Here is a 15,286-nt window from a genome sequence, read left to right as displayed (position 1 = left end):
TTATTAGTGATGCATATTATCCTTTTGTTTTTGATCTTACCTGACAATACTGCATTAATTCTATTAAGATGACCACGGCAAGCGCGAGCTGTGTCTTTAATAGCTTTGTACTCTCCGTCGATTTTCGGGAAAGCCGACCCTCGTAGGTCATTAGCCTTCATCTCATCTGACCACTGCTGGAAGTTTGAGATGATTTCCACCTCATTACCACGGGCCAGCATATCCCTTCCTCGCTTGTAAGATTTAGAAAATTTAGCCAGTTCCTTCTGCAGTTTACCGGTAAATTCGCGCTGTAGGATCGCAAGTGATCTGAACGACTCGTCGAATCTGCTCTTGCTGTCTGTAATAAATGGTTCCAGGAGAGAGCGTCCTGTAGGGTATTTCCGTTGCAGATCATGGATGAACTGCCGCTTAGTTTTATCACTGTCGTCGAGAATCTGCTGCATTGCCCTGGACAAGACAACTGTCTCCGCAGGCATAACTTCAGTCACGTGCTCTTTGTGATTCTCCATCGAGCACTCACTGCAGATGAGTTCCTGGCATTTTTCGCAAAAATACTTCATACGGTTGGGTCGATGCTTCTGGCAAACTGGTCCTGTCTCCTTTGTATCTCTGTGATCAGTTGAGACATCTTTACTTTTCAATGTTTCAACCATCCTATTAACCAAGATATTCGGCTTGAGCATACCTATCCTTTCGATATGCGTGTCTTGGCGACATTCTGGGCAAATGATCTGGCACTTACCATCAGCAAACTTTTCTATGCACTCTTTACAAAATGTGTGTCCACATGCCAGATCCTTGGCTTCTGTAAAAGTTTCCATGCACACGGGACATTCAAGTTGCTGAGCTATCGCTTCCTGGTAAGCCGCCATATTGTAAATGAGATTTTTCCGATACGATGACACACCTGGCTTCAGACCGATAGATCGTTACAACAAGAATTTGTGGAGATTGCTGCCAAGACGTCTTTCATTAACTCAAGAAATCGTTGAATCAAACGCTTTCTCGGCTACCACCGAATAGCTCTAGTAATTTCGTAGTTATGCTCTCTCCCCTACTCAAAGAACATACAAAATGGTTGGTGCTTTATTGCATGCACACAAACAAGAATGTAGACCACATTTGCTAAAAGGGTGGAATGTGTCGTCAATGATGTTGGGAATCCCCGTCGATTCAATCCTGTAAGGAATTGTCTATAGCGCCGAGATATGGGAAAGGTCAAAGTCCATTGCAGAAGGGTATACACATTGACTCCGTGCCATGGGGGGGGGGGGTATGAACGCCCCCCCCCCCCCCCTGAAATGGAGGAGGGGGGATGGCCTGTACAATGTCCCCCCCCCAAAAAAAAAAATTGAAAAAAAAACAATGTAGGAAGCAGAAATGTGATTTTATCAATTTTGACATATTGCACGACGTTCGTACGCACACCTTCAGAGAGGTAAAAGAGCTGAACAGTATTCTATCTTGCAGGGTAATGTATACATAATTCTTTCAAGCGCTCGCTCACTTTGCTCGCTCGCGCAGAAAGTATAGGTTTTCCCGCCCAATTTCATCAGATTTGCATTCGAATTAATAACAAGGCGTTCAAATTCAAGGAACTTTTGTCATTGCTCTACTCTCACGGTTCATTTTAATTCTTTGAGTATTCAATTTCGTTTCATGTCATTCCTTTTAGATTTTATTTCGTTCAATTTAGAGAGATATTCTTTCAATTTAACGGCACAAAGTTGGCATTCAATTTCGCGCCATCTGGATAGACGTTCAAATTCGCACCAAATACCAGTTTCAATTTCATTTATGGGCACCCAACTTCGACCTTTGAACTTTCAAGTTCATTTATCATAACCAAGTCCTGTCATTCTATGCAATTCTTACGGATTATACGTTGATGAATGGCAAATTCATCAACGTTCAGTGTTATCATTTCAATTTCGACATCTCCTTTTTATATTTTTTTTTATTCGGCTATTTTCACTTTATATCCCCATCAAAATGGATATCACTTATTTTGCAGAACGGTTAAACTCCGACTTTGCTTACATAATGAGAGATCACATGAAATAATCCATATGAGATTGTCAAGCGTGATTACAGTCGCATTACAGATTTTGTTTTCAGTCACGTTTGAGGTTTGAAATGTGTGAGAGATACACTGCATTGGGATATTTTTTTTCATTTCACATAATTATTCATAATTTCGATGTTCAGTCTCTCAGTCTCTTCAGTCGTCGATCTGTTAACGTGCCAGGTACCTTGGCATGTACGTCTGAGAGTGGTTGTACTTGTGTTATTGAAACAGATGGAGAATTTACAAAGAACATGAGCAGCAACGAAAAACACTGGCCAGATGCTGAAAATGTTTGCCTATTCGTTAATTTGAATTCCTTAATGTTCATCGCAGCTGTGCTGAGGCGAATTTGAATGCGCTTCACGTGCATTTTTAATTTGAACGCGCTGTTTACATGTTTACGTGACAAAATCAGGAATTCGAATGCTGATGAAATTAAACTGAATAAACTACTTAGCTTTTTTGAATGTTGATCTCGGTGATCATTCAAATTCGCTCGAAAAGGAATGCTCGCATCATTAAATCGAATGCAAATCTGATGAAATTAGGCGGGAAAACGTATAATATCGACATAAGGTATGGTCCAGACGTTCACAACGTCAATAGTATAGGCCTACATGTAAACATGCTGTGACGCGAGCAAGTCGGGACCATCTGCAAATTATGTACGAATACAAACAAACAAACAATTAAAAAAAATTATACCGTAATAATTGAGCCCCCCCCCCCTCCCCATTTCCCTGTTTCCTGAATCATTCCTGAAACGATGATGACTGATGACTCAGTCAGGATACATCTATGGGCATACACAGGGATGATCAGGGGCGTCTATTCTATCTCGCGGGGGGGGGGGGGGGGGCAAATTCCCGTGATGGACAAATCTCGAACTTTCTTTATGGAAAATTGTCGTTGAATTGCAGTCATAAACATGCAAAAGCTCCACTACTGGGTCCCTTTGTCACTTTGTACAATTTTGAGATTGACGTACATGTAGACCAGGAGCTGGCTGCTGGTCAATTTACCCCACCAAGCCCAAAAGGTTTGACCCCTCAGAGTTGCTGGGGCCACCCTCCTCATTAAAAAAATGCGCGTCAGCCTGATCCCTGAGGGCGGGTTCGGCCCCCAGGGACCCCCGAAAAGGCCCTCCGGCGAGTGTAATTTACCCCATGGAGCCCATGGACCAAACTTGGCCTAAATGAATGTCCTATGGGTGTACATAATAAAAATATAAAAACTGACAATATATCTGGTCGGGAAAGAAGGGGTTGCCAGACCGCTTGTTTGCAGGTACAAAACCTCGTTTTTGGTCAAGGAGTCTGCGCCAAGACTACACTGTCCCGTAGGCCCTGTACTGTAGCGTCTACCAACAGTCTGAGGGACTGTGCCAGTTAGTGCATGTAGTAGTCTTGGCGCAGACTCCTTAATGCTCAACAAAGATGTGTGCCTGCAAAGTACTAGTTGAACCCTGGGACCCAGGGTAGTTTGCTTCCAGAAATTCACCACACACACGCACACACACTCACAAACGCACACACCCATTCGTTCACACATCGTTTCTCCATACAGCCATGATACCTTGCACATATCAAATGTCGGACCTATAAAAATGGTTTTTTATGAATACTATCAGTGAACCTTCAAGCTGGAGCAGTGAAGAGATTTTGAAATTTGAGTTCAATTGTATTGTTTTACTGGCCACACAACCTGCTTACCCTTTATCAAGTATCCACCCTATATGACAAAAAATATACATATGACAATACATATATATTTCGGAAAATGCTGAAATAGACCCTTTTTTGTAAGTAGACGTCAGTCATGAATACCTCAAATCATGCATCATACTGGCTGATAGACTAAAATATAATTATGTTTGGTGTTTGTATGAAACAAATTCATTCCAAATACTGGTCAGTTCAGGAATCATAGATTGTGACTGAAACATGTGCAATGCTTATTAGGCCTACGTCCATTATACTTAATTTATCTAAGTTTTAGTCTACCATAGAGTATGATGCATGACTTGATGTGCAATTGCCACGGTTTTGAATGGCAACTAAATCATAAACCTTAACTACATTGTTCTGTATATGGAATGTGATATCTTTTTTTGGGGGGTGGGAGGGGGAGGTAGACAAAGTATCTCATAAATGAGAAGTTGACAAAAATTCGGATATAAAAGAGAACACAAGAACACAACATGTAAATGCTCTCAACGTGCATGCTATTGTTCGCAAAGAAAAAGAAATTAAGCTAGCATAACATTCAGCTGCTAATTTCATGTGTCAGTGTTGTGTGTATATGTCCAGGGTTAATGGCAATCATACTATGATGTGTTGTTTGCAGTATATGTGACACCATAGGTTGAGTTTTGTTTGTGTGGGGCTGGGGAACTGAAGATGAGGTATCTCCAGAAATAAGGAGTTGACAAAAGTGCTGAAGGAATAAAGGGACCACAAGACCAAGTTAATGCTCTCAGCCTATATGCTATATAAAAAGAGAGCTATTTCAGTATTAAAGCTGATGTTTTCATGTCTTAACTTGGTGTGTAGGCCTACTGGTCACAGTAAATGGCAGTGTTTGCAGTATATATATGTGCACCATTTGTGTGGGTATGGGAACTATCACAAATAAAAAAATATCTCCAGAAATAAGAAGTTGACCCAAAGAAAAAAAAAAGTGCTGAAGAAATAGGGAGAACACAATATCAAAGTAAATGCTTTTAGCCTGTTTATTTTCATTACAGAAAGCTAGCATTCTATATTGTGAAGCTTGTTATTTGATGTTTCAAGGAAGTTCAGCAATATACATGTATATAATTTATATGGAACACATGTATGTTCATTACTCTTATTAATATGCAGATATTTGTCCAAAACTATGAGGTCACATGCACTACTGAGTATGAAATTGGATCGATATCATTTCCAAAACCATTAAGCTCCATTTCTTACTGTAATGTTGCAGTTTATTCTGTTTTGGAATTTATTAGAGTCAAATAAAGGAAATGTTGCCATGGATGCTGTAATCCTTGCCTATTTCATGCATCGTAGGGGGGTTTATATCAGCCAAAAACACAAGTTTTTAGTTTGAGGTTTTCAAAAGAATCTTATATTATATGAGGATTGAGACTTGTTATTTGTATTTAAAAGAGGATAATCAAGCAGGAGAAAAGAAAGTAATCCAAGCTAAGTCCGACTTCCTGTTGTTGACATAAACTTTATCAAAGGAATGTTTAATGCACTGTTGATGAAAAATTAATGTTTACTTAAATCTGTTAACTGGCCTTTAGTGCTGTTGTGGTTAGTCTGAAACTGAAGTCTACTCACAACAAAGGTTTTATTTCAGCATTTCCTGAAAGCTCTATTTGTGTCTCATAAGATGAATACATCATACAGAATAAGTAGGCTGTGTGGCCAGTAAAACATAATACAACTTCACACTAATTTCAAATTTCTTCAGTGTTCCTTAAAGGTGTATTTATAGTATCCATGTAAAACATTCAAAAGGTATGAACATCTAATAGGCCTGACATTTATTATGTGCAAGGTATAATGTCCGTATCAATAGTATTGAGAAAGCTAAGAAACATGTTTAGTGTTATAGTATATACATAAAGTCATGTGTGAACATATGTGTGTGTGTGTGTGTGTGTGTGTGGGTGTGTGTGGTGAATTTCTGGATGCAAACTACCCTGGGTCCCAGGGTTCAACTAGTAGTTTGCAGGCACAAACCCTTATTGAGCGTTAAGGAGTCTGCACCAAGACTACTACATGCGCTAACTGGCACTGTCCCTCAGATTATTGGGAGACGCTACAGTACAGGGCCTATGGGACAGTGTAGTCTTGGCGCAGACTCCTTGACCAAAAACGAGGTTTTGTACCTGCAAACAAGCGGTCTGACAACCCCTTTCCCGACCAGATATTTTGTCAGTTTTTATATTTTGATTATGTACACCCATAGGACATTTATTTAGGCCAAGTTTGGTCCATGGGCTCCATGGGGTAAATTACACCCGCCGGAGGGCCTTTTCGGGGGGGGGGGGGGGTCCCTGGGGGCCGAACCCGCCCTCAGGGACCAGGCTGACGTGCATTTTTTTAATGAGGAGGGTGGCCCCATTAAAACTCTGAGGGGTCAAACCTTCTGGGCTTGGTGGGGTACATTGACCAGCAGCCAGCTCCTGGTCTAATGTATTTCCTAATATTTTATCAAAGAGCGTGCAGCAGAATTTTCACTTACAAAGTTCCCTCATATGCAGAGGCGTCGAAGGGGGGGGGGGAGGGAGGTTCCCCATATAAGTATTGGGGACTAACATATCATTTTGCTCGTCCTCGTAACTCTCGAGGTGTGGAAATTTCTTACTTTTTTGACTGAAAACTGTCTAAATATTTCACCAAAAGATGGCTAAATTTCAATTCTGAAAATACAAAAACTCCCTCGCGTGAGAGGGTGATAGGCCTATACACCCTTCCATACCCCTCCCCGTTCAGTCCTTTCTACTTCATACACTTTTAGACAGATTTCCAAATGTTTCATCTAAAGTGTACACCAGGCCTGTTACTTCAAAAAAAAAATGCAAAAGTTCCGTGGGTGGGAGGAGATATCTAGCTACCTTCAATTAACGGAGGGTTCCCCCCCCCCCAAAAAAAAAAAAAAAAAAAATAGTACACTTCTGGGATTGAAATTTTCCCAGATTACATTATAAATGTGTTTGGAGACATTTTCATCTGAAATCTAAAAATCCAAAAGCATCCTTGTATGCAGGGGCGCTGATCCTTGAGGACGGGGCGCGGAAGGGGGGGGGGGGATATATGATTCCCGAAAATGAGGACAATTTTTTGCGGTTTTTTTTTTTAATAGAAAACTGTTCAAATATCTTATCCAAATTATGCATCAGATTGAAAATGAAATTCTAAAAATGTAAAAAAAAAAAAAATCTCGCGTGGGAGGTGGATACCTCCTCCCCCTTCGTTCCTTTTCCTTTTTTTTTTAGATTGACAGATTTCCAAATGTTTCATCTTAAGTGTGCACCAGGTCTGTCACTTCAGTTACACAAAAAAAAAGAACACAAAAGATCCACCGCGGGTGGGAGGGGCAAGATCATAAGTTTTTCAATATTTCACTTAAAGTGTGCACCAGATAGTTGAATTTCAATTAAAAGATGCAAAATCTCTCGTGCTTAGGAGGGGGATACCCCCTCCCAAACCCTCCCCCTCTTTGCTCCTTTCCCTAGCCTTCGTACACTTTTCAGATTTACGAATAATTCTATTTTTTAAATGCACAAGACTTATCACTTAACTCAAATGTTCCCTCATGTACAAGGGGAATATCCCCTTTTAATTAACACTTTCCTCGCTCACTGAGTTTCCCCCAGATCAGTTGGTTTTTTTTAATAATTTCCCAAATATTCCATCAAATATGCGTATACGGGATATCTAAATTTCAACTTTAAAGAGTCAAAAGCTCCCTCGTACAGGAAGGGTGGTGATAGCCTTCTCCCTGCTCCCCACCCCCCCCCCCCTTACGCATACAAGTAGACTGTGGCTACACTTAGAACATAGACGGTTTTCCAAATATGCCACAAAATGTGTGTACCAAAACGTTTAAATGCAATAATAAAATACATAATCTCCCTCGTGTAGGAGGGGGAATAAGGCTTATCCCCTTCAACCTTCTCTGATTGACAAATTTCCAGGTATCCCAACAAAAGTGTGCAACAGACTCTTGAGTTTCAGTTCTAAAAGCTGAAAAAAAGCTCCATCGAATATGGGAGAGGTATTTTGCCACCCTCCTATTGCTTGGTCCCCTCTATAGACTTAGTACACTTTCGGGAATGACAATTCCCGAATTTTCCACAAAAAGTGTGCTTCAGACCGCTTTATTTCAATTCTAATAACGCAAAAGCTCCGTCGAGCGGGAGGGGAATCACCCTCCCCCCAAGCTCTACCTCACTAGACTTTGTACATACACAGAGATGATGCACATTCGGAATAAGAGCTAATTTTCGGTGATTTTAGCACTTTCCTGAAAAAAAAAAGCCATATTTATTCCATTATTACTTTTTTGGCACCAAAAGTTTGCAACAGATCCCTGAATTTCAGGTCTGAAAATGCAAAATCACCTTCGTGTGGGAAGACAAATGCCCCTTATCTACACCCTCATGTGCCTGTTTTTTTTTTCTGATTTGGTTGCTTAACAGACAGCGTTCATGGTATTCATTGTAAGAATATTAATACAATATGTTTATTAAAATGGTACAATTTTTTAATGATTTATACAAGAAGTTGATTTCAATCATTAAATTTTATAGGCAAATCGTTTAATAATCTCAATCAAAATATACTGCTACCTTTAACAAGTATGACTCTGTCAGGTAGAAAAAAAAACACGCTAAAATATGCATCAAATTGCACCATTTACGACATCAAAATGCAAAAAGGTTTCACTGAGGTAGGGGGACACCCCCCTCCCACACCCTCCCCTCCCCCTCGCTCGCTCCGCTCGCCCGGGTTCGGTCGCGTTCATGATATTCAGTGTAAGAATTAATACAAGAAGTTTATTCAAATGATACCATTTAACGGCGAAATTATAATCGACATAAAATATATTGCTACCTTAAACAAGTGGGACTGTTTCAAGTCGACAAAACAAAAACGTGCATCAAATTGCACCATGGACAACATTAAAATCCAAAAAGTTCTCACCGTGGGAGGGGAACAAAACAAAAACGTGCATCAAATTGCACCATGGACAACGTTAAAATCCAAACAGTTCTCACCGTGGGAGGGAAACACCACCCCACCCCACAAAAAGCATCAAATTGCGTAATTTACAACATCAAAATGCAAAGAATTTCTCACCGTTGGAGGGGACACCCCCCCCCCACACCCTCCCCCATTCAGGGCGATGCTACGTTTCTGAAAGAGTGGGGGGGGGTCAAAATTGCCTGTCAGTCAAGAAGAAAGAAAATCGAAAGACAAGAGAAACAACAACAAAAGAGTCTTAATACTTTTAAGGTCTGATTTTCGTCGGCTGACAAGCAAAAAAACCAAAACAAAACCAAAAATTCTTCACATTTTTGCTGCACTTCCCTCCCACTTTTACTTTTTTTTAAGGGGGTTTGAGGAGAGGTGGCAGTATCAAATTTGATTTGCCATATTCTAAGTTAGTGATTTCTTCCACATCTTTTGTGTGAGTAGAACACTGCAATTGTCATAATCCCCCCCCCCCCCTCCCCTCCCAAGGCTGCGCCGGTCCAGTTATGAGCTTATAATCGTGGTGATGGTGACTATCGCCGTCATCCCCTCACTCCTCGGTACGGATTTACGCCGTTGCTCCGTGCAGAATGATTATTGAAATGACGGATTGCAGAGAGGAAGATCCACACTCGTCTGTTCCGTATCATTTCCTGGCAGTTATGTGAGTGGGTGTGAGTGTGGGAGTGGGTCATGGTATGTGGACAATGACAATGACAATGTTCTACTCAAACAAAAGATGTGGAAGAAATCAACAACTTAGAATATGGCAAATCAAATTTGATACTGCCACCTCTCCTCAAACCCCCTTAAAAAAAGTAAAATTGGAATAAACATACAAGAATACAAAAATATTTGAACATTTACGTTCTATCTAACATGTTTGTTTAATAGGCAAGTTATTTCTAAATTCTGCTGGTAATTTGTAGTTCACAGTCTATTTAACCCAAAAAAAGTTTTCCGACTATATATGAATCCATAACAGCAACGATTTCCAACAATACCGAGACACATATGAAGTGTCTTCAGATCAAGCATATGTAAATACTAGATGTTACAAAAAATCCCACATTTGATCCTTGATATATCTAGTTCAAAATTATATATCAGATAACACTGTCATTGATGTGAGCGATAGCTGAATAGTGTACCGTTATAGTTGGAGGTGATTTGAATGTGAAAACCTGAATCACTTACATTAAATCCATGAATAAGTTAATGTTAAGTTCCTGATTTTGGTCAAATTTGAATCCTCTGTATATGATTGACGAAAACCAAAACCCAGAGATAAATGTGGATTGAGTGAAAGCAGCAACACTAGTAAAGCACATCAGTGAAAGTTTTAGAAAAATCGGACAATATATGCAAGAGTTATGAATTTTAAAAATTGTGGTGCTGGAACCACTGGATAAGGAGACTACTGAGCTTATGCCATCTTTGTGGACAACGATTTTAAGAAAATATGAGGAAATTTAAGATGTTTCCACTTTACTAGCGTAATGAAAGAGTACTTCACTAACCGCTTTCTGAAAGCAGGGGGAATAGTTACTATCCTCAACATAGTTATGTCAGTATCAAGTTGGTGAAATTTGTCATTTCATGAAAAATGGATTTTTGAAGAATTCTCTTTAAATTTTCTTTATATTGTTGTGCACACATGTCGTCATGAACTCTAGTAGTCTTCGTATCTAGTCATTGAAACACCAAAACTTTAAGAATTTAAAGACTTTTGCATCGATTGTCCGATTTTCCTCAACTTTCACTGATGTGTAATGTTGCTGCTTTCACTCAATTCACATTGCTCTTTGGGTTTAAAGATAATGTAAAGTTTTGGTACCTCAAAAGTTGCCCTGAATTTCCTTGTCTTAGTTTGTGTTTCAGGTTAAAGTACCTTTCATATAACTAACACTGTGAGACTTACTCGCCCCAAAGTGCTCTCATGTCTTAGTAATCGTGCAATTAACTGCGACCAGCAGCCCCATACGAATAGCGTAATGGGGCTTCGCATTGTAGCATTCAGGATCATGACAGATTTAGTATCGCGGGTAAATATCAACTTAAAATCCAAAAATTTCTTCAATTTGAAGACTTATCAATTAAGTTGAAGTATTGAAAACAGGCTTCGGGCAACGTTTGGTTCTGCCAATAGTCCCTTTCTGTTCGAATTGATGACTGAATGTGACTCGGTCGAGAGGACCATGGGAGAGCTGCACTGAATACTACGGCCAGCGCATGCCCACACATCACATTCGCACAAATTTCAAATCCATGAACGGATAAGATGTTTGTGTGTGCATGCGCTGGCCGTAGTATTCAGTGTATGTAGCTCTCCCAAGGTCCTCTCGACCGAGTCACATTCAGTCATCAATTCGAACAGAAAGGGACTATTGGCAGAACCAAACGTTGCCCGAAGCCTGTTTTCAATACTTCAACTTAATTGATAAGTCTTCAAATTGAAGAAATTTTTGGATTTTAAGTTGATATTTACCCGCGATACTAAATCTGTCATGATCCTGAATGTTACAATGCGAAGCCCCATTACGCTATGCGTATGGGGCTGCTGGTCGCAGTTAGCTACTTTATGCGTATGGGGCTGCACGCTGCTGGTCGCAGTTATCATGCAATAATGGTTTCGTACAATACATGTACAACCTCGCCGCCGTACGGCGGCGGCTGTGGTACGAAACCATTATCGCACGATTACTAAGACATGAGAGCACTTTGAGGCGAGTTAAGTCTCACAGTGTTAGTTATATGAAAGGTACTTTAACCTGAAACACAAACTAAGACAAGGAAATTCAGGGAAACTTTTGAGGTACCAAAACTTTATATTATCTTTAAGAACCACTGATGTGTATGAGAGTGTGTGCTTACAATGACCCTGTACATGAGACATGAATTCCATGAATACCAATTTTTCATGTTGACTAGGCTTCTGATGCTTTCTTACTCCAAGGAACATGAATGCTTTATTAATAATTCATGATGGATTACTCTTGGCACTGACAGTCGGAATTCATGGTAAAGGGTAAAATGCATGCACATAAAAAAAGTGGGCATATATTATGATGTGCTTGCATACACAACATTAAAGAATGAATAAAGACTAGCTGTATAATGGAATTTCCCATGAATATGTTATAGAGAATTCAAACCCTGACCATTGTTCAGAACCTCGACTCGGCATAACTTGCATGTTTCTGTAATATTAGCTGTGTTCAGACGAGGGCAGTTTTGGTCGGAGTAACTGCGGAGGAAGAGTCGGAGGAAGGGTCGGAGGAAGCTTGGTTGGAGTAATTTCGGAGGAAAGGTCGGAGAAGTCCCGCCTGAATAAGGTCGTGGTAACTTCCTCCGGTCGGAGGAACTTACCACGACCTCTTCCTCCGACCAAGATACTCCTGAGTTTTCTCAGGAGTATCTCGCTACCACAACGAGCCGGTCGGAGTAAATTGTCCGTGCGGACAAGCCATCGGAGATCTATGAACTTGCATACATTATGGCCTAGGTAAAACTTCCGGAGTCAAATCGCAATGTTGACATTTTACTAGTACACGCGCGCGTGTAGGGCAATTCTAACCTAATCGATCGAGACGAAGAAGCTAGCACTCAGATATTTCCATAAACAATAATGGAGAAGACAAATGACGCTGGTAAAAAAAAAAATAATAAATGAATAAAAAATTGTATGATCCACGTGCGTTTCACTACCACTTCCGGAAGTTACACCGACCCTCCACGGCGATCCCCGCGAAGGCCGTGGCAAATTCGTCGGAGTTCCTTTCCAAGTATTTTACTTGTTTGACTTTTAGTTTGACTCACATACAAACAACGCACACACATACACATGCACGCCCCTCCCACACACACACACACACACACACACTTCTTTCTGAATTTTTGAATTTGAATTTCATTCGATGTCAGCATCATATTCACAATGAAACGAATATAAACAAAGCTAAACAGCTACATTCCAACTTGTGCTGGTATTTTTGCTGTCTTTGTTTCAAACATAGAAGTTTGACAAATTCTTGATCAACACGTTGGAATAAGTTACCATTTGGACTGAAACCAAAAAAAAAACCAACGTTACAAAGCTTTAAAAATGCACTCGACCGAAACTGTTAAGAAATGCCAATGGCGGTCGCTACAGAGCAGCGCCCTCAATAGTTGTATAGCTGCTGCTCATATTTTGTATATTTGGCAGTGTCTGACAATATTGCTTTGATTAAAATGTTTACCGGTATGATGTTGGTAGTTTTTGTTTGTAGCTCATAGATTCTATTTTTTTTTTTATTCCTTGTTTCATCTGCATATACGTGCTCCAGGGAACAGGATTACGGGCCAGGGACAAATTTCACATTCCTCTCTCCTCCTCCTCTCTCTCTGTCTGTCTGTATGTCTCTCTCTCTCTCTCTCTCTCTCTCTCTCTCTCTTTCTCTATCTCCTTCCTTGCTGTGGGTTATGGAGCAAAGGGTTTTGGGTATATATTGTAAGTATAAATGTTGAAATAGTATTATATATATGTTTGAAGGGATTTGATGTATTTATTTAACCTTATAATAGGGAATATTAGAGGGTTTATTTAGTTATGTTATGTTTGATATTACTGGTTGTTATGCTAACTGAGACTTATGTTAGTTATTTGGGTGTGTGTGTGTGAGTGTGTGTGTGTTATTTTGAATTTTCTGATATAAGTTTTGTTTGTAGTATTATGTTATTAGTATGATTTTTGTAAATTTAAAATTGGGGGCTGAGAAGGGTTGAAGTACAGTTAAACTCGCCTAAGTCGACGTCGCATATGTCGAATAATCGCGCAAGTCGATGATTTTAAAAAGTCCCGATTTTTCCCCATTGACTTACGTGTATTAATTAACTCACAAGTCGAATTTTTTAAGTCGAATACTCGCCTAAGTCGATGAAATTCCAAGAACACTTTCACGGAAAAACCATTGAATTCACTGTGCCTAAGTCGAATGAAATTTTATTGTGTAATAAATCACTGTCAAAATCACGAGACGCCACTTTTTGTTTACATACAGTATATACCAAAAGAAACTTTGCGTTAATAAATATTAACGTTTCATTAACGCAAGCGGTTTTACCTGAATCGTTAGTAACGCAAACTATTCACGATCGGGAAAATTAACGTTAGTAGTAACGATGAGTAACGATCCCTAGCGCAAATTAACGATGTTTCGTTAACATTAACGATAGGTAAAGCAAGAACTCAGGCGAAATTTTGGTTTAAACGAGACCTGGTGAAAGGACGACGTAGCCCTGCCGAGTGTAGCGATCTATGCCTTATATTTAGCGGAGTCTTTTCGCGAATCGAATCACGATTTCGCGAATGGTTAATTTGCGATCGGGGTCACCAAAAACGCACGCCGGGCCACCAAAAAAGCGGGATGTTTGCCTTCAGTTTTGGAAATGAACAGCGGTAACAATCGGCTCCATAAGATGCTAGAATAAATGTCAGATGTTTGCTCTTAATTTTGGAAATGAATAACGGTAATATTCGACTCCACATTATACTAAAATAAATGTCAGATATTTGATTTTGCGTTCGGAAATGAATAAGGATAAAATACGGCTCCGGAAGATGCTGAATTAAATGTCGAATGTTTGCTTTGACGTTCGGATATGAATAATAACGATATTCAACTCCATACGATGATAAAATAAATGCCGAATGTTTACTTTTACGTTCGAAAGTAAATAACAATAACATTCATCTCCGGAAGATGCTATAGTAAATGTCGAATTATCCCTTTGACGTTCGGAAATGAATAACAATAATAATCAACTTCGTACGATGATAAAATAAATGCCGGATGTTACTTTTACGTTCGAAAGTAAATAGCAATGACATTCGGCTCCAGAAGATGCTAAAATAAATGTCAGATGATTGTTTTTACGTTCGGAAGTGAATACATGTAGCAGTAATATTCTTCTCCATACGATGCGAAATAACTGTCTGATGTTTGCTTTTAAATTTCGAAATGAATAACAGTAACATTTAGCTGCGTTTGATGGTAAAGTTAATGTTTGATATTTGCTTTGACGTTCGGAAAGGAATAACAATAGTATTCAATTCCGTCCGATGCTGAAACAAATGTCGGATGTTTACAAAATGTCTGCAAATGCTCCCACTTTCTCATTTCAAATGTAAATTTTGACCACCTAAACAGGCATCATATTTTATAATAATCTCTAAACCTATTTGCTAAATCTTAGAACTCAGTATAAAGGTATAAGATGATTAAATTTTCTATTTATTTATTTTAGACGTGGGTACCGTCCTGTATCACTTCAGTAATACTTAATATTTATTTTTCTATGTTCAGTAGGACCGATTTAATTTTGCTTGTTTTTTTTTTTCGGGCCACAAAAAATAAAAATCAATCATTTTGGTTAGTGTGGAGCCCTGGCCTGCATCAGTGTGGATAAAGTGTCTTGC

This window comes from Diadema antillarum, unplaced genomic scaffold (genome assembly GCF_040938485.1).
Source record: "Diadema antillarum isolate AM-2024a unplaced genomic scaffold, OU_Dant_1.0 seq00000966_RagTag, whole genome shotgun sequence".
In the NCBI taxonomy this organism is placed as follows: domain Eukaryota; kingdom Metazoa; phylum Echinodermata; class Echinoidea; order Diadematoida; family Diadematidae; genus Diadema; species Diadema antillarum.
This window is presented reverse-complemented; position numbering follows the sequence as displayed.